Source organism: Dendrobates tinctorius, unplaced genomic scaffold (genome assembly GCF_039654945.1).
Source record: "Dendrobates tinctorius isolate UK_male_01 unplaced genomic scaffold, ASM3965494v1 ptg000326l, whole genome shotgun sequence".
Classification (NCBI taxonomy): Eukaryota; Metazoa; Chordata; class Amphibia; order Anura; family Dendrobatidae; genus Dendrobates; species Dendrobates tinctorius.
In genome coordinates, this window is record NW_027361993.1 from 15987939 (window position 1) to 16013061 (window position 25123).

A 25123-nucleotide genomic window follows, 5' to 3' on the forward strand; every position below is an offset into this window, starting at 1 on the left:
CAGACACCGAATCCCCACATCCTCTCCCTGCTGAATCCCCCCGTCCTCTCCCTGCTGAAACTCCACGGCCACGACCACGTGCCTTACTCCCTGCCTTCTTCATCTTGGTAGACTGATAAAGATAGGCAGAAAAGTAAAAAAGGGGTGGCTTAGTGTTCTTATTCCTGAACACCTGCTAGCCAGTATAAGAAACACTAATTTGGCTAAGAGTGTGTGTACTACACTTTAATATGATCTAATGTGGCCTACACAACTGTAAAGTGGAGTGTTTGGTAAACTTTATTTCCTTTTTTTTTTTGGGGGGGGGAAAGAAAAGGATGTGACCAAAGTTTGAAAGCTATAGTATCACAAACTTTTTGGAGTGATTACAATGCAGGAAGCTAACCTACAATGCAATTGATGAGGCTCCAAAAAATAGGGTGATACTAGTCTGGCTGGCCCTGAAGGGCACAAGCCAGCAAAAAGGCTCCTCTAATCCTATATAGTGTTTGCAACCAACCAATGACAATGGATGCGGATGGAAGCACACTAATATAGGAACAAAAATCTGGATAAATTAGCTGCAAAAAAAGGACTATGTATGAGGCAGTGACGCACGCTGAGCGGACTACAGCTAGCGGTGGCTGTAGAACACACTGCAACGTGAGCTGCACTCACACACAGAGAGACCTATCAGACAGCCAAAAACAGTGCAGAGAAATGGGCTATAGCACTGAAAGGCTGCTGAAAGGCTCCGCTGTCCACTCCTTTAGTGTTTGCAACCAACGTATATGGATACGTATGGAAGCACACTATAGAGGAGGAAAAAAAAGCAGCAATAAAAGAAAAATGTGTATGAGGCAGAGACACACGCTGGGCGGCCTACAAGCAGACGTGCCTGTAGGACACACTACACAGTGTGGGTCTGCACTCACACAACCCTTGCAGACTGCTATTAAAACAGCGCTGCTGGGCTACAAAAATGCTACAGTGGTGGATTATGTAGCCTGGGTAGAGCAATAGATATTTTAGATGATCGCTATTTCTAACTGTCCCTCACAGTCTTCAACAGCAGCCTGTCCCTAACTGAATTCACAGCAGAGTGACCAGAAATGGCGGCTGCAGCGGTTTTTATAGTGCATCATGACATCATTTCAGCAGCCAATCACAGCCATGCCAGTAGTTAACATGCCTACATGCCTAACAGGATGTGCCCACACTTCTGAGGATCCCCATTGGCTGAATCAAATAGAGCGGGCTCCTAGCATTATGGGAACTTCTGATTCTGGTATTCGATATGAAAAAAGTATCGGAACTAAGTATCGGAATTCCGATACAGCGAATATCGGCCGATACCCGATACTTGCGGTATCGGAATGCTCAACACTAGTTGTAAGTGGAAATCGCTAACAGCAGAAACAGTTTTTTGGTTCTTCTTCCCTGCCTAACGCTCTCCCTTATTCTGAATCGGCAGCAGCAACCTCTCCCTAATGCTAGTATCGGCAGAAGTAAGATGGCGGTCGGCGTTCACGCCCTTTTATAGCCCCTGTGACGCCACACAAAGCCAATCACTTGCATGTCCTTCTCAAAGTTGGTCGTGACCGATGCATATGTCATCGTGTTGCCCACAGTGTGCGTCCTCCGTCATTGGCTGAAAAAGGGCGCTGGAAGCATCTTTTGAAACGCGACTTTGGCGCTCTGGTCACCGACCTCGTGGCCGACCTCACGCTATGGTCGGGTTTCGTTTCATGAAACCCGACTTCAGCGAAAGTCGCCGACTTTTGAATATGACCGACCCGTTTCGCTCAACTCTACTCTCAACCTCTCTCTCTCTTGCTCTCTCTCAATATATATATATATATATATACACATAGACATCATTATGGAAAGTATCCCAAAATGGTAGACACTACTGAATAAATGGGCCAAGATGGAGGAAATTCTTTACAGAAAGAGTTCCAGGGTGGAGGATATTATTAAATGAAGGGGTCCACAATGGGGTACATTATTTCTGAAAAGGGCCCAGGATGGGAGACAATATTACATTTTAATTTGTGCTGCTCATACACAGTAGATGGTTGTCGGCCGAATGATGCTTCGACAAATCATTTTCTTGGCTGAGGGCTCCTGTAATCTTTATGAGAAAGCTGTGAACTGCCACATCAGCCTGGCACTTATCTCAGGGAGAACATTGCGAGTATCAGTCCGACAAATGCGTAACATCTCCCTTGACTATCAGTCGGCTTTTGCTCCCATACACATTAGAATGTTGGGCAAACCCATGATATCAGTGGGTTCAGCCGACATTAATCTAATGTGTATGTCTTAAGACTGAATTGAAAATGGGACAAAAATGCTTGCCAGGTGTCAAAAGGCGCAGATGTAGACTGTCTTAAAAACATATGTTAATGGCTTATGAATTAAGCACCAGTTTGCTTAATAGTTTCATCCAAAGTGGCAGCGAAAGGGCTAGCGGTTATACGACCTGAGCAGGTATATTGCCAACCTGACGTGAGGGGCTTCAAGGACCATCCCTTTCCATTCCAAAGGTTATGAGATAGGCTCTTTTGGGGGGTAATTATAGTTTATCATTTAATAAAGCTGCTGTGGCCAATTTCAACCATCTTAGCCTGGGACCTCATTATTTTAGAAAGGATCTAAAGGGGTAAACATGTAATCAAGAATTATCTCATTATATCTTAACTAGTTGTTTGACACGTAGCTAAGGTAATGGGAGCTACAAAAAAGAAGTTAAAAACCCTCATTCGTTCCCAGTACTGTATTGTGATTGCCTTGGATCCAGTGGGCGAACATTTCTAATTTTGCTAATGACACCCATTTTTCTGTGTCCTAGCCTTGCAGCGCCACAGTTTTCTGTTTACTCCCTCGGATCCCCCTCCATCACTTATTCCTAAAGACTGAAGATTATGGCTTCTTGCTCGCTCTGTACAGTCTAACTTGTCAAGGCAAAACTCCAGGGAAAAATTCACACAGATGTATTAAACCTATCTAACATATTCTCCATGGCAACAGAGCGAGCGGGGCTGCCACCAGCCTCTGTTCGTACTTGTAGCGAGAGCTCGGATGGAACATTACCAAGCATCAAGAGAACAGCATGTGGCCAAAATATATTCATTAGCTGAATGCCTGCAAGCTACAAAAATAATAACTTTTGATTAAAATAAGACAACTTTGCATTGATAAGACACATTTTCATGGCTTTTTGCAGAAGAAATGCTTAATATGACACAATCGTCATAGAACTTAAAGATATACAACACTAATAATAATACCGTAAAGTAGAAAATCATATGGAACGGTCTATGGATTAATCGTTTTATTATGTGGAAGAAATATAGGCTAGCGTGATATGCTTTTGTTAGAGATCAGTAATGTGGGCTGCATTACACATAATGGATTCTCACTGTCAGAGTAATGGCTTTAAAGCAATAACCAGTCAAGGAAATATTTCACCAGGGCATTGGGATAATATAAATTACGTAAAGCTTCTTTTGGTACGGGGATCTATCAAGTGACTCAGGAGACAACTCATGCCTCACTATCGTCTATGGAAACAGTTGTCTAAGATGTACCTTTTTTTCTTCTCTATAATAACTAGTCAATCTGAAATGACATGATGTTTTGCATAATATAAGATCTTAGATGATCACAAAAGTTGGATAATTCCTTCTTATGTGGTCCCGATTCTCAATGCAACAAGTGTAAACTATGAATACATTGCAGACAGAGATAATAATATGCAGCTTACTGTGGCAAAAAGGGCCCTTTGGCCCACATGAGAAGGTCGGAAATATTAAAGGATAGAGATAGCATATCTGACAAAATTCAAATATGCCAAATTGCCTGGATTTTCCCAGAATTAGCAAAGTTATACTCCTTGAATTGAATGTCTCTTATTATGCTCTGGGGTATACATAATAAACATGAGATATAATAAAACAAAACTAATATTCACCTTTTTGCTAATTTGTCTGACCCCTTGGATGCTCATAGTCCACCATCTAGTCCTCAGAGGCGCTTATTATTTCCCCCATTGCAGGCAGCATCTTTTAGATTATAGTGAATGGGATTTCCAGCCAGACATTGGAGGTGTCACGATCAGGGGGTGTGACCTTTGGCCGCACACAGCTATCACAGGCACAGGGGGCTTATCTTATTTATCCCACTGCTGGCACATGTGATAAAAACAGCAAGCTAGTCTTGCACTAACAATTTACCGCAGGGGGGCTTATTTTGGTTATCCCACCGCAGTCACAATATGTTAGAAGCTGTCGGGATTTATGTATATCCCACTTTCCAGTTCCACTTTGGAACTCGCAGCTCTCCGGTGCTCCCATTACCCTCAGGTCAGTCAGGGAACTGCACCTAGGATAATTAGTCAGCGGATGCTCTACTTGTTGGGCACTGGCTATTAAGCCGCTGCAGTGAGGGAATAATAAGTGCTTTGGCCACAGCCACACAATCAGCTTATAAAACCCGCTCAGTCACTGTCAGCGCTACCCACCTAGCCAGAACACACTTCGCTGCCACCAGCTTCATATTTCTCTTATTAATATTTAAAATTAATAGAGGGGTTCGAAGCTAACCCAAATTAGTAGCGTAATTAGCTTATAGGCACGTGAATTTGTCACAGAGCAAGGAGGCAGAACTAATAAATTTTATAGCTTATTCCCAAAAGATGGGCAGTGTTTACAGATGATAAAAAGGTTTTACGATACGAGACAATAACAGTATGTACAATGCAACTACAAATAAAAGGGATTTAAAAAACAGAGATGAACTTTCATATTGCTTAGATCATTTCAGGCAGAACCATGCGGGAAGGAGGAGCCAAACATCACCATTCATTTTAGATCTTATTGCCACGGCACCCCAGGCAAGAATGAGGGAGGGGTAGGGGAAAATACCGTATACCTTTGACTTTGTGACATCACTAAAGGGGCTGGCTTGTGACAGTCCTCCCCTTTCTCAAAGTACAGATTTGGGCTCTGAAAACTTATAACCATCATATCTGGGCTTGAGAACCTAGCAGATTATCGGCAGAACCATCATTCATCTTATTTTGAAATTAGCTTTGTAATGACATCAAACACTAGCTGTCTATTTTGCTCTGTTCAGGAGAAATCCATTTCTCTGGTTCTGTTGGTGCTAGAATTTAGCAAGAGCCACTGTTGTTAAGCCTGATCGGCGCACGTCCCAATGTGTCATTTTCATATTCCTATTATAATCTGGCGGCGTTCTATGACCAAGTGATTAGATTCTCATTATTGTCTATGAGAGTAGCTTCACATGGTGGAAAAGAGAAAAAAGGAATTCTTTCTGCTAATTAAGACATTCCTGAGGAAGGAGGGGGGACAGGAAAGAGTGAGTGGATCACACACTGGAGTCTCACGTTACAGTCAGGCAGAGGGAGAATACAAAGCTGCAATGTGTGACAAGGGGGGAAAGAACAGGGGGGTCACTTATCTCTGGGCAGCTATGCATCCTTCTAGAAAGTGTAGAGAATAGAAGATTTGGGAATGTTCCAGAGAAATCATACATTATATTTTACATTATCATTACAGGAGGTCCCTTCACACCTCACATACTGGTGTCACGATATACCACGTGCAGTGATCTTTGAGTCCTGGTCATGGCTGGAAGTCTCTGCCTAGATGAAACAGGCTGGAGCTATGATGGTAGAAAGAAGAGGCCACAAGACTTGGATGCCAGAATGTAGAGCTGCTCGCTGTCTGGCCCTCTTCTTCAACTTACTCACTCTAGACAAGGACTTCTGTCCATGACCATATCTCAGAGGTAACTGCATGTCACATGTCCGTGATGTCCAGAAATGTGATGCACAATGACCTCCAAGGCCTGGTCGCACATGTAAGTCCTGGCTTAGAATGGACAGGCCGGGAGATCCTGTGCACAACTGTGAAAGAAGAGGTGGCTGTGAGGACCAGGCAGCACACAGTGAGCTTAGCAGAAGGGTTGGACACCTTAGAGGTGAGGTGAGTATAAGCTTCTTTTTTTTTTTTTTTTTTCTTTTTTAAAACTTTTGACATCTGTTTATTGCTCAGCAGAATGGCAACCACTTTGATTTGTCTATTTTAAGACTGTCTAATCTCAGTTTACACCACCTATTAGTTAGCTTGCCTTGTGGAAAAAATAAACTGCACCACAATTTTGGTGCATTTTTTGGTGCATTGTGTCAATTGTTAAGCCACACCCTTTTATGAATAAACCAAGCCCCTGTATAGCGAGATTACATCCTCTTGTCCGACAACTAGTAAAAAGTGTCTAAAACACTTCATAATAAAGTCATGAATGATTTTCTCTTCTGCTGCAAATTTGACAGAATTCTGGTCAATTTAGCTTGATAAATATGTTCCACTGCAGAGGCATAACTTGTAGTTTCAGGGTCTCAGTATAAAATCTGCAATCCGGCTGTGACTGTGTCATTTATAATGCTGTTTTTAATTTTGATTTTGTACTTCCCAAGGGACTGGATGCATCTTCTTAGTCTGCACCTCATAAAGTTAAAGGGGTATTCCCATCTCCATGATCCTATCCCAATATGTAGTAGGTGTAATAATAATAATAATAATAATAATAATAATAATATTAAAAAATATTTCCAATTAGAAATGCAGTATAGTTTTTGTGATTCACTATGTCTCTCTCCACATTTGCAGACATTTCGGAACTTTAGGTATCCATGGTTAACACGACTAACAACTAACTGTACCTATATCAGTTGTCATAATCATGTATACCTGTTCTGTTGTAAACGCCACTTGGTTGAAGTAAAAATTAGCACCTTTATTAATGAGGGGCATAACTTTGGAATACAGGGGAACAGAATAAAAAGAAAAACTTTTCTAGAATTGGTGGAGCAGCACTTAAACAATCCAGTGAAAAGTACTCTTTGAAGGATACTTATTTTTTGCCAAAAGTTATTAAATATTACATAGGGTGGAAAGTAGAGTTGAGCGACTTTTGGTTTTTTAGGGTCGCGTTTCGTTTCGTGAAACCCGACTTTTCTAAAAGTCGGGTCGAGCAAGATCGTCCGATTATAGGGAAAAGTCGGGGTCGTCCCGAAACACGAAACCCAATGTAAGTCAATGGGGAATAAAAGTCGGCAGTGAGAGGAGGACAGGAAACACACCTACAGTGCCCATTTGAATGCCAAAAGCATCAATTCTTCTTACTTAAGCTTGTCAACCTTAATTAACTTCATAATACAAGTTACGCACTGAAAAATGGGGGTTATTTGGCTAAAGTTGTGGGGGGGGGAGGGCTGGCTGCAGGTTTTCATGTGCTCTGGGCGAAAGAGCGCCCCTTTAACACATACCACAACTCATCATGCTCCGATACGGCAGATAAATAGCGGTATAGTACAATGAAAAATACCTCACTTTTTACATCTCATGACGAGGCCCATCTATTTCTCCATACAGAATCATTGGTCCCATATAATGTTTGAAACAGTATATGATGAGCTCCACATAATGCTACAGTATATGTTGGTCCCCATGGATGAAGCTCCACTGTCTTATGGGCCCAAATAATGCTCCAAACATAATGGGCCCCATTTCTAATGCTCTAGTGTATAATGGGCCCTGTAAATGCTGCTCCAGTGTCTGATGTCCACCTTTGGAATGTTCCAGTGTATGGTGGGCCCCATCTATCATTCTCCAGAGTATAGTGCTCCCCAAAAATTGCTGTCCCAACATTGAAAACAATCAAATAAGTCTCCTCGCTAGGGAATCCCTTTACTTGTCTGGACAGGTGCTGTAGCTTGCTTAACAGCTCGCCAGCCGTTCTCACGCCCAGTATGGATTGCACGTGATTGCACAAAGGTTAGAAAGGGTACCGTATCCCTGGATAACATGTATGGATAGCGTACACATTCAAAATATATGTCTATACAGCATGAGGCAGGCTCAGACGGTGTTAGGCCCAGTATGGATTGCACGTCATTGCACAAAGGTTAGAAAGGGTACCGTATCCCTGGATAACATGTATGGATAGCGTACACATTCAAAATATATGTCTATACAGCATGAGGCAGGCTCAGACGGTGTTAGGCCCAGTATGGATTGCACGTGATTGCACAAAGGTTAGAAAGGGTACCGTATCCCCGGATAACATGTATGTATAGCGTACACATTCAAAATATATGTCTCAAGAGGCAGGCTCAGACGGTGTCAGGCACAGTATGGATTTGACGGCCTAGATTACACAGCGGAGGAGCAGGGAGAGGTAAAGATTGCAAATGCTGGGGCCCTGCCCAAGCAAGGGGGGCCCACTCGTGGGCGTCGGTACTGGCACTGGGCCCCTCATAGTACAGTGGTGTGTCTGACGGCGGGTGTGCACCACCACCGTCAGAGACACTTGATTGCACTATGAGGGACCCTGTGCCAGTGCCCGCGCCCAAGAGTAGGCCTACCCACCTGTCCAGGGCAACGGCACTCGCACGGTGTCGTGCGGTAGGTGGTGACCCCGGCCATGGGGGGGAGGCAGCACAGTTAGGGAGTTTTAGAAAGTGGCATATGTTGATGTTGGACATTCAGCTGATGCAAAAGGCGAAATAGGTGAAGTACCAGGAAAAGGTGGACCAAAGCAAGCCATTTTTCTGTCACCCTATGTGTCATCAGGGGAAGGTGGGACAAAATCCTTGGAAACCCATGCGTGTTTCATTTTAATGAAGGTTAGATCATCCACATTTTGGGTTGACAGACGGGTCCTTTTTTCTGTCAGGATTGATCCAGCTGCACTGAAGACTCTTTCCGATAGCACACTTGCAGCTGGGCACGCGAGCTCCTGTAAGGCATATTGGGCCAATTCAGGCCAGGTGTCCAGTTTAGTGGCCCAATAGTCAAAGGGGAATGACCTGTGTGGGAGAACATCGATATGGGAGGAAAAGTAGTTTGTAACCATAGTTGACAACTGCTGTCTCCTGTCACTTTCCATCGATGCAGTATTACCAGTTGTGTGAGCGGTATTTGAAAAATCAGTCCACAGCATTGTCATGAAACCCCTGTCTCCAACGCCACTTCTGCTGTGTGCACCACGAACACCTCTGCCAAGCTGCCCCCGGCCCGTACGGCTCGTGTGAGAACCATCACCGCTGCTGTGTGCTGGGAATGCCTCAAGCAACCGATTTACCAGAGTTGCTTGTTTATTAGCCAATATTAGGTCAAGGTTCTCCTGTGGCATGATGTTTTGTAATTTGCCTTTATAGCGTGGATCCAGGATGCTGGCCAACCAGTAGTCATCATCGTTCATCATTTTGGCAATGCGGGGGTCCCTTTTTAGGATCCGCAAGGCATAATCTGACATGTGGGCCAATGTTCCCGGTGTCAATGATGCACTGCGAGTGCTGGGTGGAGGAGCACTTTCTGGCAAATCCACATCCCTCCAGTCACGCACAAACCCTGTACCAGACCTTGCCACGCCAACATTTTCACTTGCCCCACGAGATGCATCCTCCTCCCCTAAGTAATCATCCCCATCATCCTCCTCCTCTTCTTCCTCCACCTCGTCCAGGAGAGGTCCCTGAGCAGACAATGGCTGAATGTCATCAAGGATTCCCTCCTCCTCTTCCTCCTCATCAACATTGGCTGCAGACGCCTGCTCCTTAAGGTGCGTCAAAGTTTGCATGAGCAGACGCATAAGTGGGATGCTCATGCTTAGGATGGCGTCGTCTGCGCTTACCAGCCGTGTGCATTCCTCAAAACACTGATGGACTTTACAAAGGTCTTTCAGCTTCGACCACTGCACGCCTGTCAACTCCATGTCTGCTCTCAAAGTGCCTGGCCGTGTATCCTCCCACAAATGCATTATGGCCTGCCTCTGCTCGCACAGCCGCTCCACCATGTGCAGGGTGGAGTTCCACCTTGTTGCAATGTCGATAATGAGGCGGTGGTTGGGAAGGTGGAGCAATCGCTGCAGCTTCTGCATACGAACAGAGTGTACAGGCGACCGGCGGATGTGGGCGCACAGTCTTCGCACCTTCTGGAGCAGGGCTGTTAACTCCGGATAATTTTTGAGGAAGCACTGCACCACCAGGTTCAAGGCGTGAGCCAAGCAAGGTATGTGGCTGAGTTTTGAAAGGGCTATGGCTGCCACAAAATTACGGCCGTTATCACTAACTACCTTGCCTGCCTCAAGATGTACACTGCCCAGCCATGACTCAGTTTGTCGCTTCAAGTACTCGGCCAGCACCTCGGCGGTGTGTCTGTCGCCCAAACACATCATCTGCAACACAGCCTGCTGACGCTTTCCACTAGCTGCTCGATAGGGGGACACATCGTGTGCAACAGTGGCAGCTGCAGATGGAGTGCTCGTACGACTGCGCTCTGTGGATGAGCTTTCGCTTCTGGAGGAGGAGGAGGAGGAGGAGGAGGGGGAGGGTCGAACGCCTACAGCCAACTGTTTCCTATACCGTGGGCTAGGCAGCACTGTCCCACCACCGCTGTCCCCTGTGGACCCTGCATCCACCACATTAACCCAGTGCGCAGTGATGGACACGTAACGTCCCTGGCCATGCCGACTGGACCATGCATCAGTTGTGAGGTGCACCTTTCCGCTCACTGACTGCTTGAGTGCATGGACAATGCGGTCTTTCACATGATGGTGGAGGGCTGGGATGGCTTTGCGAGAGAAGAAGTGGCGACTGGGTAGGTCATAGCGTGTTACTGCATAGGCCATGAGTTCGCGGAAAGGGCATCATCTCAAACGAGATTAGTTTGGCAATGTGGGCGTTCAAACCCAGTGTACGCGGATGAGAGACTGAGTACTTTCTTGACCTACTCATAGTGTCTGGGAGGGTGAGTTGGACTTGAGAGCTGCATATGGTGGAAGTAGCGGTGGACAGGGCGGACTGAGAGAGGGTTGATGATGGTGATGGAGTTGGTGTTCTTTCTGATGGCCTAGAATCAGTCTTTCGTTGATATAACAGTGGGATTCCCTGACTGCTGTGGTCTTGCAACGACACCTCAACATTTGCTGCTGTGCTAACCGGTGGGCTTACAGTGGGGGAAACAATGTAGCGTTGCTGACTACCTTCGTTGTGATCAGTTGCACATGTGGCACTTGAGGTTTGGTGTTGTGTCCACGCTTGCAAGTGCATGCTGGTTAAATGTCTAAGCATGCAACTGGTATTCAAATTTTTCAGATTTTTCCCTCGGCTAAAGGTCTTTGCGCACTTCTTACAGATAACCTTGGCCTGATCATGAGGATTTTGTTCAAAAAAGTGCCACACTGCACTCTTCCTACTTTGGCAGACATTTTGCGGCCTAGCACGCTGTGATCTTTTGACCCTCTGTACAAGCTGTCCAGCAACTCTTTTGATGTTTGGAACCTGTCTTTGGAGTGCTCAGGGCCTGCCAGATAACAGCTGTTGCGATGTCGATGTCTGCTGTGGATGCTCCTCATCTGAGCTATTGGAAGCAGCACCCTCTTCCCCCAATGGATGCCAATCTGGGTCAACAACTGGGTCATCCATCACCTCCTCTTCTATGTCATGTGCACCTTTCTCTGTGTCACCATGTATGGTGGTATAGTGTGCGGGAAGGGGCACCTGAGTCTCATCAGGGTCAAAATCTGGCTCTGTACACTGCGAGGACAATGTAGTGCTCTGAGTGAATGTACCAGCAGAATCATCCATCAGCGGCTGTGCATCAGTGCACTCCATGTCAGATTCATCTTGGCCTGGGTAATTCACCATTTCACTTGATAATCCAGGCATGGTATGTGAAAACAGCTCCATGGAGTAATCAGTAGTATGGCCTGCGTCATCCTTCAATCTTGGTTGGGGTGAAGGACACAAGGAAAGGTGTGGTTCATGAACATGAGCCTCCAATGACGACTCAGTGCTTTTACTTTTTACAACTGAAGAAGAGGAGGCGATAGAGCTGGAGGCTGAGTCAGCAATGTAAGACAAAACTTTTTCCTGATGCTCTGCCTTTAAAAGCGGTTTGCCAACTCCTAGAAAACTAAGCGTTCGAGGCCTTATGTAGCCAGACGATGACGCAGGGTCAGCACCTCCTGCATTCGGTCCTATTTTGCTCTTGCCACTACCATCAGATCCACCACCAACACCATCATTACCAGCTGCCAACCCCCGCCCAATTCCACGGCCTCTTCCACCAGCCTTCCTCATTTTTGGTAGAAATGTAGACAAAATCCAACAAACTATATAGTAATGTAAAACAAGGTACAAGGTGTCTATAGGACAGGAGATTTAGAATATCTGCACACACTTGTGGACAGTGGACACTTTTGGATTGTGTGAGGCCCACTGATATCTGAGCGCTATGTGACAGGCTCGATGGCACAGCTGCCTGTGACCAAAGTGACGAGAGGATAATGGAGATTTTGAATCTCTGCGCACACTTTTGGACACTGGACACTTGTGGATTGTGTGAGGCCCACTGATATCTGAGCGCTATGTGACACGCTCGATGGCACAGCTGCCTGTGACCAAAGTGATGAGAGGATAATGGAGATTTTGAATCTCTGCGCACACTTTTGGACACTGGACACTTGTGGATTGTGTGAGGCTCACTGATATCTGAGCGCTATGTGACACGCTCGATGGCACAGCTGCCTGTGACCAAAGTGACGAGAGGATAATGGAGATTTTGAATCTCTGCGCACACTTTTGGACACTGGACACTTGTGGATTGTGTGAGGCCCACTGATATCTGAGCGCTATGTGACACGCTCGATGGCACAGCTGCCTGTGACCAAAGTGATGAGAGGATAATGGAGATTTTGAATCTCTGCGCACACTTTTGGACACTGGACACTTGTGGATTGTGTGAGGCCCACTGATATCTGAGCGCTATGTGACACGCTCGATGGCACAGCTGCCTGTGACCAAAGTGACGAGAGGATAATGGAGATTTTGAATCTCTGCGCACACTTTTGGACACTGGACACTTGTGGATTGTGTGAGGCCCACTGATATCTGAGCGCTATGTGACACGCTCGATGGCACAGCTGCCTGTGACCAAAGTGACGAGAGGATAATGGAGATTTTGAATCTCTGCACACATTTTTGGACACTGGACACTTGTGGATTGTGTGAGGCCCACTGATATCTGAGCGCTATGTGACACGCTCGATGGCACAGCTGCCTGTGACCAAAGTGACAAGAGGATAATGGAGATTTTGAATCTCTGCGCACACTTTTGGACACTGGACACTTGTGGATTGTGTGAGGCCCACTGATATCTGAGAGCTATGTGACACGCTCGATGGCACAGCTGCCTGTGACCAAAGTGACGAGAGGATAATGGAGATTTTGAATCTCTGCGCACACTTTTGGACACTGGACACTTGTGGATTGTGTGAGGCCCACTGATATCTGAGCGCTATGTGACACGCTCGATGGCACAGCTGCCTGTGACCAAAGTGATGAGAGGATAATGGAGATTTTGAATCTCTGCGCACACTTTTGGACACTGGACACTTGTGGATTGTGTGAGGCCCACTGATATCTGAGCGCTATGTGACACGCTCGATGGCACAGCTGCCTGTGACCAAAGTGACGAGAGGATAATGGAGATTTTGAATCTCTGCGCACACTTTTGGACACTGGACACTTGTGGATTGTGTGAGGCCCACTGATATCTGAGCGCTATGTGACACGCTCGATGGCACAGCTGCCTGTGACCAAAGTGACGAGAGGATAATGGAGATTTTGAATCTCTGCACACATTTTTGGACACTGGACACTTGTGGATTGTGTGAGGCCCACTGATATCTGAGCGCTATGTGACACGCTCGATGGCACAGCTGCCTGTGACCAAAGTGACAAGAGGATAATGGAGATTTTGAATCTCTGCGCACACTTTTGGACACTGGACACTTGTGGATTGTGTGAGGCCCACTGATATCTGAGCGCTATGTGACACGCTCGATGGCACAGCTGCCTGTGACCAAAGTGACGAGAGGATAATGGAGATTTTGAATCTCTGCGCACACTTTTGGACACTGGACACTTGTGGATTGTGTGAGGCCCACTGATATCTGAGCGCTATGTGACACGCTCGATGGCACAGCTGCCTGTGACCAAAGTGACAAGAGGATAATGGAGATTTTGAATCTCTGCGCACACTTTTGGACACTGGACACTTGTGGATTGTGTGAGGCCCACTGATATCTGAGCGCTATGTGACACGCTCGATGGCACAGCTGCCTGTGACCAAAGTGACGAGAGGATAATGGAGATTTTGAATCTCTGCGCACACTTTTGGACACTGGACACTTGTGGATTGTGTGAGGCCCACTGATATCTGAGCGCTATGTGACACGCTCTATGGCACAGCTGCCTGTGACCAAAGTGACAAGAGGATAATGGAGATTTTGAATCTCTGCGCACACTTTTGGACACTGGACACTTGTGGATTGTGTGAGGCCCACTGATATCTGAGCGCTATGTGACACGCTCGATGGCACAGCTGCCTGTGACCAAAGTGACGAGAGGATAATGGAGATTTTGAATCTCTGCGCACACTTTTGGACACTGGACACTTGTGGATTGTGTGAGGCCCACTGATATCTGAGCGCTATGTGACACGCTCGATGGCACAGCTGCCTGTGACCAAAGTGACGAGAGGATAATGGAGATTTTGAATCTCTGCGCACACTTTTGGACACTGGACACTTGTGGATTGTGTGAGGCCCACTGATATCTGAGCGCTATGTGACACGCTCGATGGCACAGCTGCCTGTGACCAAAGTGGCGAGAGGATAATGGAGATTTTGAATCTCTGCGCACACTTTTGGACACTGGACACTTGTGGATTGTGTGAGGCCCACTGATATCTGAGCGCTATGTGACACGCTCGATGGCACAGCTGCCTGTGACCAAAGTGACGAGAGGATAATGGAGATTTTGAATCTCTGCGCACACTTTTGGACACTGGACACTTGTGGATTGTGTGAGGCCCACTGATATCTGAGCGCTATGTGACACGCTCGATGGCACAGCTGCCTGTGACCAAAGTGACGAGAGGATAATGGAGATTTTGAATCTCTGCGCACACTTTTGGACACTGGACACTCGTGGATTGTGTGAGGCCCACTGATATCTGAGCGCTATGTGACACGCTCGATGGCACAGCTGCCTGTGACCAAAGTGATGAGAGGATAATGGAGATTTTGAATCTCTGCGCACACTTTTGGATACGGGACACTTGTGGATTGTGTGAGGCCCACTGATATCTGAGCGCTATGTGACACGCTCGATGGCACAGCTGCCTGTGACCAAAGTGACGAGAGGATAATGGAGATTTTGAATCTCTGCGCACACTTTTGGACACTGGACACTTGTGGATTGTGTGAGGCCCACTGATATCTGAGCGCTATGTGACACGCTCGATGGCACAGCTGCCTGTGACCAAAGTGACGAGAGGATAATGGAGATTTTGAATCTCTGCGCACACTTTTGGACACTGGACACTTGTGGATTGTGTGAGGCCCACTGATATCTGAGCGCTATGTGACAGGCTCGATGGCACAGCTGTGACAAAAGTGACGAGAGGATAAGGGAGATTGGATTGCTTTTAAAAAAGCAGTTTGCGGAGCAGTGGGTAAACAGCAATGCCAGAGTTTCAGTAAGCCTTAAAAGGCAGCCCAACAACCAACACCACTGATACACCACAATATAGCCTCCCCTTGCACTGCACACACAGTGACTTGTGTTGTGCAGGCCAAATCGCTAGCAGCAGAAGCAGTTTTTTTGTCTTCTTCCCTGCCTAACGCTCTCCCTACAGAATCAGCAGCAACCTCTCCCTATACTAAGATCGGCAGAAGTAAGATGGCGGTCGGCGTGCACGCCCTTTTATACCCCCTGTGACGCCCACCAAAGCAAGCCAATCACTTGCATGCCCTTCTGAAAGATGGTGGTGACCCGTGCCTAGGTCATCACGTTGCCCACATTGTCCGTGGATCCTGATTGGCTGAAAAAGAGCGCAAAACAAACTTTTGAAACGCGACTTTGGCGCGTAAGTCGCCGACCTCGTGGCCGACCTCATCCTAGGGTCGGGTTTCGTTTCATGAAACCCGACTTTGCCAAAAGTCGGCGACTTTTGAATTTTTTCGACCCGTTTCGCTCAACTCTAGTGGAAAGTGCTCATGGGGGCCTGGGTCCTGAAACTTCCATGGATCACTCAAAACTCTGTTTTAAAGTGTTCATTACTAAAGAAGTGCACACATAGAATGGTGTAAGGTCTCATCTGAAACCCTACGGCTAATTGCCCATGTTGCAGAAATTCTGCCGCGGGTAAAACGCATGCAGAATTCGCATGCGTTTTCCCACAAAACACAAGCATTTTTAGCTTGCAGAAGGCTTGCGCTTTTCCAAGCGATTTGATGCATTGCTTGGAAAAGTGATTAACAGGTTGGCCACACTTGTCAAGCATAGTGCTTGACAAGTGTGACCAACTTTTTACTATTGATGCTGCCTATGCAGTATCAATAGAATGTTAAAAAAAATAATTAAAAAAAAATAGGGATATACAGTACTCACCTTCTGGCAGCCCCCTGAGTCATTCCCGCCCTCAACGGTACTGATGGCATCTTCCGTTCCCAGGGATGCATTGTGCGAATGACCTCTGATGATGTAGCGGAATCCCATAAGATTGCATGGGGTTGAGTTTTTGAAGCGTGTTTTAAGCGTTTCCACAGCTGCAAAAACGCTGCAGAAACGCATAAAAAACGCAACGTGGGCACACAGCCTATGGCATTTCACACTGCCCTGTGACATTGATGGTTGGACAAATAGACTTAATATTGGACCAATAAACAGCTCTGTGTCCATGGTCTTGCAGAAGGTGTGGGGTTTTAAGCAGGGTCACATGACCCGGACTCCAACCGATCATCAGCACTTTGCACCCCATGTTATATATAGAAATGTTTAGCAATGATAGGTACCCTTTATCTAACCCCTGTAGATTAGCTGTTAATGACATGAAAAGCCACAAGGGAAATGTAATAATACATGTTGGCTACCTCCGGGAGCTATTTACACAATAAATTAAGCTGAGGTGTGTATAATCCATCTGTCCTCCATTTAGATAAGGATCCGTAGAGATTCATTTTGGGGATAATTTAGGGATTCTAGAATTTTGGCCCCTTATTGATCAGGTTCAATCACTAGAACAAAACACTCCTTTCTCCTCTAAGCATTCTGGCTGTCACAAATGAGTTATGTTTCACGAAGTGGGGGAGAAGAAATGGCTCATAAGTGGAGAAAGAAGCATTTAAAAAGTTCAAATCATTTGTCCTGTTGACAGTATGGTGCATGTCATCTGCAGACCTGCTCTGTACTATTAAACCACAGGTTTTCAATGGGTTAAGCATTAGTGATGAGCGAACATACATAGACAAAGCGTTATCCTAGTATGCTCATATGCTAATCGAGTGACTTCGGCGTGCTTGAAAAAAATGTTTGAGTCCCCGCGACTGCATTCGACAGCCACAACACATGCAGGGATGTCCTGTTTGCTAGGCAATACCTGCATGTGTTGTGGCTGTCTAACAGCTGCGAGATATGCATCCGAGGGGACTCAAACATATTATTCAAGCATGCCGAAGTCACTCGAGCATGCTCGGATAGCGCCATATCGGAGCATGTATGCTCATAACTATTAGACATACATAGTGAAAAATCAGCACAACATTTCTATTCTAAGCCAGCTTAGCTCAATCAATTAATATACAGTAGAAAATAAAAAGAACAATATTTTTATCTAATTGTAAAGGAAATAGTAGAGATAACAATAATTGCTCTAATAAAGGCGGTAACACAGATCTGCACCGGCACATCCACATTCATTTCATGGACATGACAACTTGCTGTACTTTTGATGATATTCACACTCAGATCTCCACTGTTCATGTCACAGCTTTCTTATAATTTACTCCCCTCCAAGCTCTACTTGTTGTTCTCTCTCCAGTCTCCACATGCCTGCTGGGTAATGCCTGCATCACATTGGTTTAAATAAGTGTTGTGTTCTTCATCTTCTTTGTAGATAGCAGCAGCAAAACCATTGCCTGAATAATGTATATAACGTAAAGACAGAGGAAGAACTGAAACGCTGCAAAGTATTTATATTCAGTACAGACAGTTCCGTAATAATATATAATAACAATGATAATACCACTAATTATAGTCTATACTATTACCTGCCCTGTGATACACTACATAGCATTCCCTGTATTATACCATATTCTATTCTGCCTTGTGACATTCAGAAACCTTGATTTGTCACTTTTTCTTTACCAGGCATATACATGTTTAGGATTTTTTTTTCCATTATTTAGCCGTCATATATAATGTTTAGTTCTATATGATCTGTAGCATAGTGCTGCCTGAAAATTTTGCTTTATGTACTTTTTTATTGTGTGCAGCATCAGCATAAGGCCGGGGTCACACTTTCGAGAAACTCGCATGAGTCTCGCGTCTCAATACCCAGCACTGCCACCGGCACTCAGACCGGAGAGCTCAGCTGCATAGAAATACATGCAGCCGCACGCTCCGCTCCCGAGTGACAGTGCCGGGTATTGAGACGCGAGACTCGTTCCAGTTTCTCGCAAGTGTGACCCTGGCCTAATAGAAAAGTACCAATTGTTCTACAGGTGTCCCAGAAAATCCCTCTCATGCACTTGTGTCTGGCTGTATGACAACTGTCTGCAGCAGAAGCTTTACTCCACTTGTGGTTCTTTGGTTCTTGGTTTTTATCATCCTATGTTGCACAGTTCATTCTCTTATTATATGTTATACCAATAAATAGAAAGTGCTATTATATAAACATTTATTGAATATATTCATATTTTTACATATCATCTTAATTTTGGGGGTTCAGCCTTTATTCGTTCAATAGTTTTTTCTTGTGTCCTTGTACAGTGTTGATTTATTATAGTGATCCATTCAAGTTTTGTTTTATGAATTTTAATATTATGTGTGGTGCCAAAATGATAAGAAAAGTACCTATTGTTCCAACAAAATTCATTTCTTGCACTTGGGTCCGGCTGTAAGATAAGTGGTTGCAGCAGAAATCCTGCTCCACCTCTGTCTATATTAGCTGCCTACTTATAGGCTGGATATTACTTGATACTTGCCGCTAAAAGGGCTTAATTTAGCAAATTATGTTGCAATCTTATATGTTTTCTATTTTGTAAATGGACAGCACACTAACCTTTAGCGTTTCATTGATCAATATACACTAGGGCTGAGCAATACTACATAATTCAAATTCGACTCTTCATGCGGGTTTTCCCAGAGAGAGGGCTCATTCTCCTCATATATAAAATTCCTTATCATGCTCTGGATTCTGTCACAGGTGATCGGATGATCCCTGATTCAAGTCTCCTAAGGGAAGTATTAAATAAAAAAAAATTTTTTTAAAAATATTAAAACACAAAAGTTCAAATAACCACACTTTTACCCCATTAAAAATAAAACTATTTAAAAAAAGAAAAAAAAAAAAAAAAAAATATATATATATATATATATATATATATATATATATATATATATATATATATATATATATATTTGGTATTGCTGCAATCAGAAATGTTCAATCTATCAAAATATGAAATAAATGAGTCCGATCGGTAAACAGCGTAACAAGGAAAAAATCTAATTTCTTTTTTGGCCACTGCAACAGTGTATTAAAATGCAATTAGAGACGATCAAAAAGATCGTATCCACCCCAAAATGGTATTAATAAAAATGTCAACTTGGCGCTCAAAAATAAGCCCTCACCCAGATCATGAAAATTGAGAATGTTATGGGTCTCAGAAAATGGCGACAAATGTAAACTTTTTTTCATATAAATTTTCAAAAATTTTAACAACTGTGAGGGGCTGACATGCTTAGCTGCTTCTTCAGGTAGACACAGGAACACTTGCATAGTGAAACACCTGCTGGTTTATTGAAGTCAGCATAGACCAAGGCAGGGTCCACAAAAACAAAAAAAAAATCTTCCTTGTTTAACGGAATGACAAAACAAATTGCAATTGAGTCCTTGCTCCGTAGGTTCCACCTGCAGAAACCCACAATGTCCTCCACTCCTCGTGGAGCCACGTGGGAGTGTTCCCTCTCCCAACACACACAGACTGTCTCTCATATGCAGATATTTAACCAGGACCACGTGAGGATCACATGATCGTGACAACACTGTAGGTCCTGCTAATACACATGCCGCTGTCGGCTCTGCAAGAGGGGATACGGTGAGCACCTTCCCACCCAATCTATGGGTGCTCACATCAAACCAGCCTATTGTAGCTTTCAGATTAACCCTCTCAGCACGTAGCGTGCTGGAGGCAAAAATAATCTGTTTCTACACCACTGACTGTAGTATACGCAGTGACACGTATCTCCCTTCATACACTGTGCCCATGACCCTGTCACACCACTTAAATAAATAATAAACTATGCATGTTTCATTTCTTGGCACTCATATTAACCTAGGGAAATCATATTACCAGGTCAGTGCTACCATATACTGAATATTTTAAATAAAAAACAATAGTGCAGTTGCAAATTTTTTGCAACTTCACCGTATTTGGAAATTTGTTTTCGTTTTCCAGTACACTGTGTACTAAAATCAATCGGGTCATTTAAAAGTACAACTTGTTCTGCAAAAAACAAGCCCTCATAAGGACATATTGGTGGGAAAAAAGTTATGACTGCTGGAAAAAAGGGAGGAAAAAAACAAAATCAAAAAGTGGAAAATGGCCAGGAGGTGAAGGGGACAGATATTGTATTCTCATGTTTGCACTATATATTGGTATTTATGCTTGTCTATTTGTACAATTAAGGGAGATTTATATATGCACTGTCACTTTATAGGCACCATTAGCATTTTTATGCTACCCCTTTGTGATGTGGCCGCATCTTTATACAACTGTAATCTTGGCTTTGATATCCTGGGGGGTTTCCTGATTTAAGCTCTGCATTCGGCTTTCGTTCTGGTGTATGAGGAGCAAAGAGGTATTTGCCCTTTCTGCTGCCCATACTTAATATAATATTTACCTCAGTGGCTGTGCGCTCCCTGCACTTGACAGGAAGGGATCTGTGCATATGTCTCCTATTTTCTTACTGCCGAAGCATCGAGGGTGGCACCTGCTAGTGACGTGGGTAGGTCAAAGACGTCATCTGGGAATTCCCCGTGATCTGCACCGCCATGGGTTTCCGGATGTGACGCAACTTCTGGCATGACCAATGAGACACACGCGCCGAAAACATTGAATCACCTGTGCGCACACCCACTGTGGGGTCTATTTAAGAACACAGCAAAAAAGGCAGAGATGCTTACCTGCACAGGCCTCCAAACAAATGCACTATCAGGATGCAGTGGACCCATATAGTTACGATGGCGGCAACACAGGTGCAAGAATACCGATGAGGCAACCGCTCACAGCCTACCTATGCATGGAGGGGGCGGTTGCTTGGTATATTGATTTCAATGAAGACTTGAATGCGGTGCTGTTCACACTATGGCAATGCACAGCATCCAGATTAACAGCCTATTAGTTACACCCTTTTATTAGATCAGGCGGGCTGCCCAGCACTATCAAAATGCATCCCATGTGAACAGACACCACAGTTTACAAGACCAAATGGGCCCAACTGCACCCTGTAAAATACAGTGCAAAAACCACATATAAAAAATGTGAGGTATTTGTTGATATTTTGGCCAAAATATGTAAGCTCGTGATCCTCGTCACGGGTCCTAACACTAAACAGCAATAGCACAAAAAGAGGACCTAAAAATCCACCAAAAAATCAAAAACACAACAAAAAAGGCAGAGATGCTTACTTGCCCAGGTCTCCAAACAAATGCACTATCAGGATGCAGTGGACCCATACAGTTAAGATGGCGGCAACACAGGTGCAAGAATACCGATGAGACAACCGCTCGCAGCATACCTGTAATGACCAGGCTGAACATTCTCTGCTATCCACCCCCACACGGTGTCCACAGCCGAAGGAATTATGACACACACTGGTCTCGGGGATAACAGTTGCTTTTACTTCAGCAGGAATGGGAATCATAACATGGAACAAATAAGGAACAGTCTCTCATGAGTAGTCCACGGCAATTACAGTTCACTAGAGTTGAGCGATACCAGCCAATACTTGAAAATATCGGATCGGAATGGATCGGCCGACCTTAAAAAAAAGTATCGGTATCGCCGATTCCGATACCGGGAACTAATGCAAGTCAATGGGGCCAAAATATCGGAATTAAAAAAACCCCTTTCTTTCCTTGTAGGTTAATTCTACATGAAGAAAAACAACTAAGAATAATGTAGAATGTATTGTGGGAGGTGGAGGAGACATTAAAGCCATAGAGGTTTAGCCCAATCAAATGGAATAGCAGGAATTAAACTTTTTTTTTAAAGACGTTAGGAGTTACAAAGATATTGACTATGTTAGCCTCATTTATATTTTGCCAGACATGTATGTCTTCTTCTTCTTTCTTCTTCTTTCTTATTCTTCTTCCTTTTTTTACCTTCTTCTTCTTATTATTATTATTCCTTTTTTTACATTCTTCTTCTTCCTTTTTTTACATTCTTCTACTTCCTTTTTTTACATTCTTCTTCTTATTCCTTTTTTTACATTCTTCTTCTTCTTCCTTTTTCTAAATTCTTCTACTTCCTTTTTTTACATTCTTCTTCTTCTTCCTTTTCTTACATTCTTCATATTCTTCTTATTCAACAATTATTATTCTACATATTCAACTTCTTCATCTTCTTCCTATTCTTCTTCATCATATTCTTGTTTGTGTCAGGCATTCCTGTAGTTGTTATCTAGAAAAGTTAGAAGTTTACACCTTCCGTTCTGCCTGTCACCAAAGATTTACAACAGGATTTTTCCGCGTTCAGTTTGGCCTGCAGCAGCAGGCCTTTTCCAGGGGCACCACGAGGAGGAACGGACTCACCCCCATACACTGCTTAGTCTTCTTCTGCTTATAAATAAGATAATATAATTTGCTCAGACTATTAGTCTTATGCTTAATGTTCTTCTGCTTTGTTTTCTTATGCTTCTTTGTCTTCTCTCTCTTGTTGTTCTGCATCTTGGTGGTTGTCTTCCTGTTCTTTGTCCTCTTGAACCAGCTGACGGTACTGGCACCCGGAGGGGCAGCAGAAGGAACAAGAGCCAATGGCACTACCGAGGACCAGCTGACGGTGCTGGAACCCGGTTACTAAGCAGGAGGTACCTGTGCTACAAAGCACTACCAAGGACCAGCAGATGTTGCCGGAACTCGGATACCGAGATGGAGGCACCTAGGCCAAAGGCTCTGACGAGAACCAGCTGACGGTGCTGGAACCCGGAGGGGTAGCATAAGCTGCAAGAGCAAATGGAAATAGCGAGGACCAGCTGACAGTGCTGGCACCCGGAAGGGCAGCAGAAGGAATAAGAGCCAATGGCACAACCGAGGACCAGCTGACGGTGCTGGAACCCAGTTACTAAGCAGGAGGTACCTGTGCTACAAAGCACTACCAAGGACCAGCAGACGTTGCCGGAACTCGGATACCGAGATGGAGGCACCTAGGCCAAAGGCTCTGACGAGAACCAGCTGACGGTGCTGGAACCCGGAGGGGCAGCTGAAGTTACCCCTGAAAAGCAAAGTTGGCATGCCGCAAGCTGGCCGCAGTTACTGAATCACACAGTCCTACAGGGGGTGCTTGTCCTACTGGCACTACGGAACAAGTCTTTCTTACCAGAACCCGCAGTCCACATAGGAAGCACCTAAACTGCTGGCACCCTAGCCTCGGCTAACCCAACCGCAACACGACATGGCAACTTGGGGTGGCAAACTGACATTGACACTTCCCGGAAACAGCAAGCAGGGCTGGAACCAAGCTGGGCAGGAGGGAGTACCCGTGCCAAAGTCAGTTATGAGCAGCAACTGGCGATGTTGGAGCCCAGGGACAAGCAATTAGCAGGCTGAGGCCTGATGTGCTGTCAATTGGGAGGCAGCAGGACAGATTGCCATCAAAACAGCAGGGGAACAGCTGACGTTACTGAACCCCACAAACACAGGAGCTAGTGTTTTACTCTGTGAAGACAGCACTTCCGAGCAACAACTGGCTGTGTTGAAGCCCAGGGACAAGCACGGAGCAGGCTGAGGCTGCATTGAAGAAATTTTAAGATCGGTTGTAGAATTCTACTAATTTTAACCAAGCTCCACTTAGGCGTGTGGCTTCACTGATATTCGTATTTCCCCTGTACTCCAACCCCGCCAGTTACAGCTCCGAAGTGGTGTCTGCACAATCCAAACTAGTTATGGGAATGTGGACAGAGCAGGCGACATTGCCGGACACACATCGGGGATTAACTGACCGGACTGAACACCTGTAACACAGGAACAAGTGTGGATTGTGCAGACGCCACTTCGGAGCTGTAACTGGCAGGGTTGGAGGACAGGGGAAATACGAGAGACAGTGGAGCCACAGGCCTAATTGGAGCACGGTTAAAAATCAGTAGTAGTACGACTGTGTAGGCAGCAGGAGACTTTGCCATCCACACAGCAGGGGATCAGCTGACGTTACTGAACCCCACTGAGACACGGGAGCAAGTGTCTCTTTCCGTGTGGACGGCACTTCCGAGCTACAACTGGCTGTGTTGAAGCCCAGGAAATAGGAGGGTGTAGGCAGAGGCCTACTGTATTTGGAATGTGGTGACAGCAGGAGAGACTGTCATCCACACAGCAGGGGATCAGCTGACGTTACTGAACCCCACTGAGACACGGGAGCAAGTGTCTCTTTCCGTGTGGACGGCACTTCCGAGCTACAACTGGCTGTGTTGAAGCCCAGGAAATAGGAGGGTGTAGGCAGAGGCCTACTGTATTTGGAATGTGGAGACAGCAGGAGAGACTGCCATCCACACAGCAGGGGATCAGCTGACGTTACTGAACCCCACTGAGACACGGGAGCAAGTGTCTCTTTCCGTGTGGACGGCACTTCCGAGCTACAACTGGCTGTGTTGAAGCCCAGGAAATAGGAGGGTGTAGGCAGAGGCCTACTGTATTTGGAATGTGGAGACAGCAGGAGAGCCTGCCATCCACACAGCAGGGGATCAGCTGACGTTACTGAACCCCACTGA

At 45.2% G+C, this 25123-nt stretch overlaps 1 long non-coding RNA gene across 3 annotated transcripts; it reads right to left on the minus strand.

The window, feature by feature from the left end:
* Nucleotides 1-17729: 17729 nt before the first annotated feature.
* On the minus strand, nucleotides 17730-21455 carry LOC141074152 (uncharacterized). Of its 3 annotated transcripts, none has more exons than XR_012227139.1 (3): nucleotides 21327-21455; nucleotides 19200-19372; nucleotides 17730-18054 (listed from the first exon to the last, which is right to left on the minus strand). It is a non-coding gene; the product is annotated as an uncharacterized lncRNA (long non-coding RNA). The 3 variants fall into 3 exon arrangements; XR_012227138.1 differs by lacking the exon at nucleotides 21327-21455 and adding an exon at nucleotides 21044-21233; XR_012227140.1 differs by lacking the exon at nucleotides 21327-21455 and adding an exon at nucleotides 19772-19845.
* Nucleotides 21456-25123: the final 3668 nt, after the last annotated feature.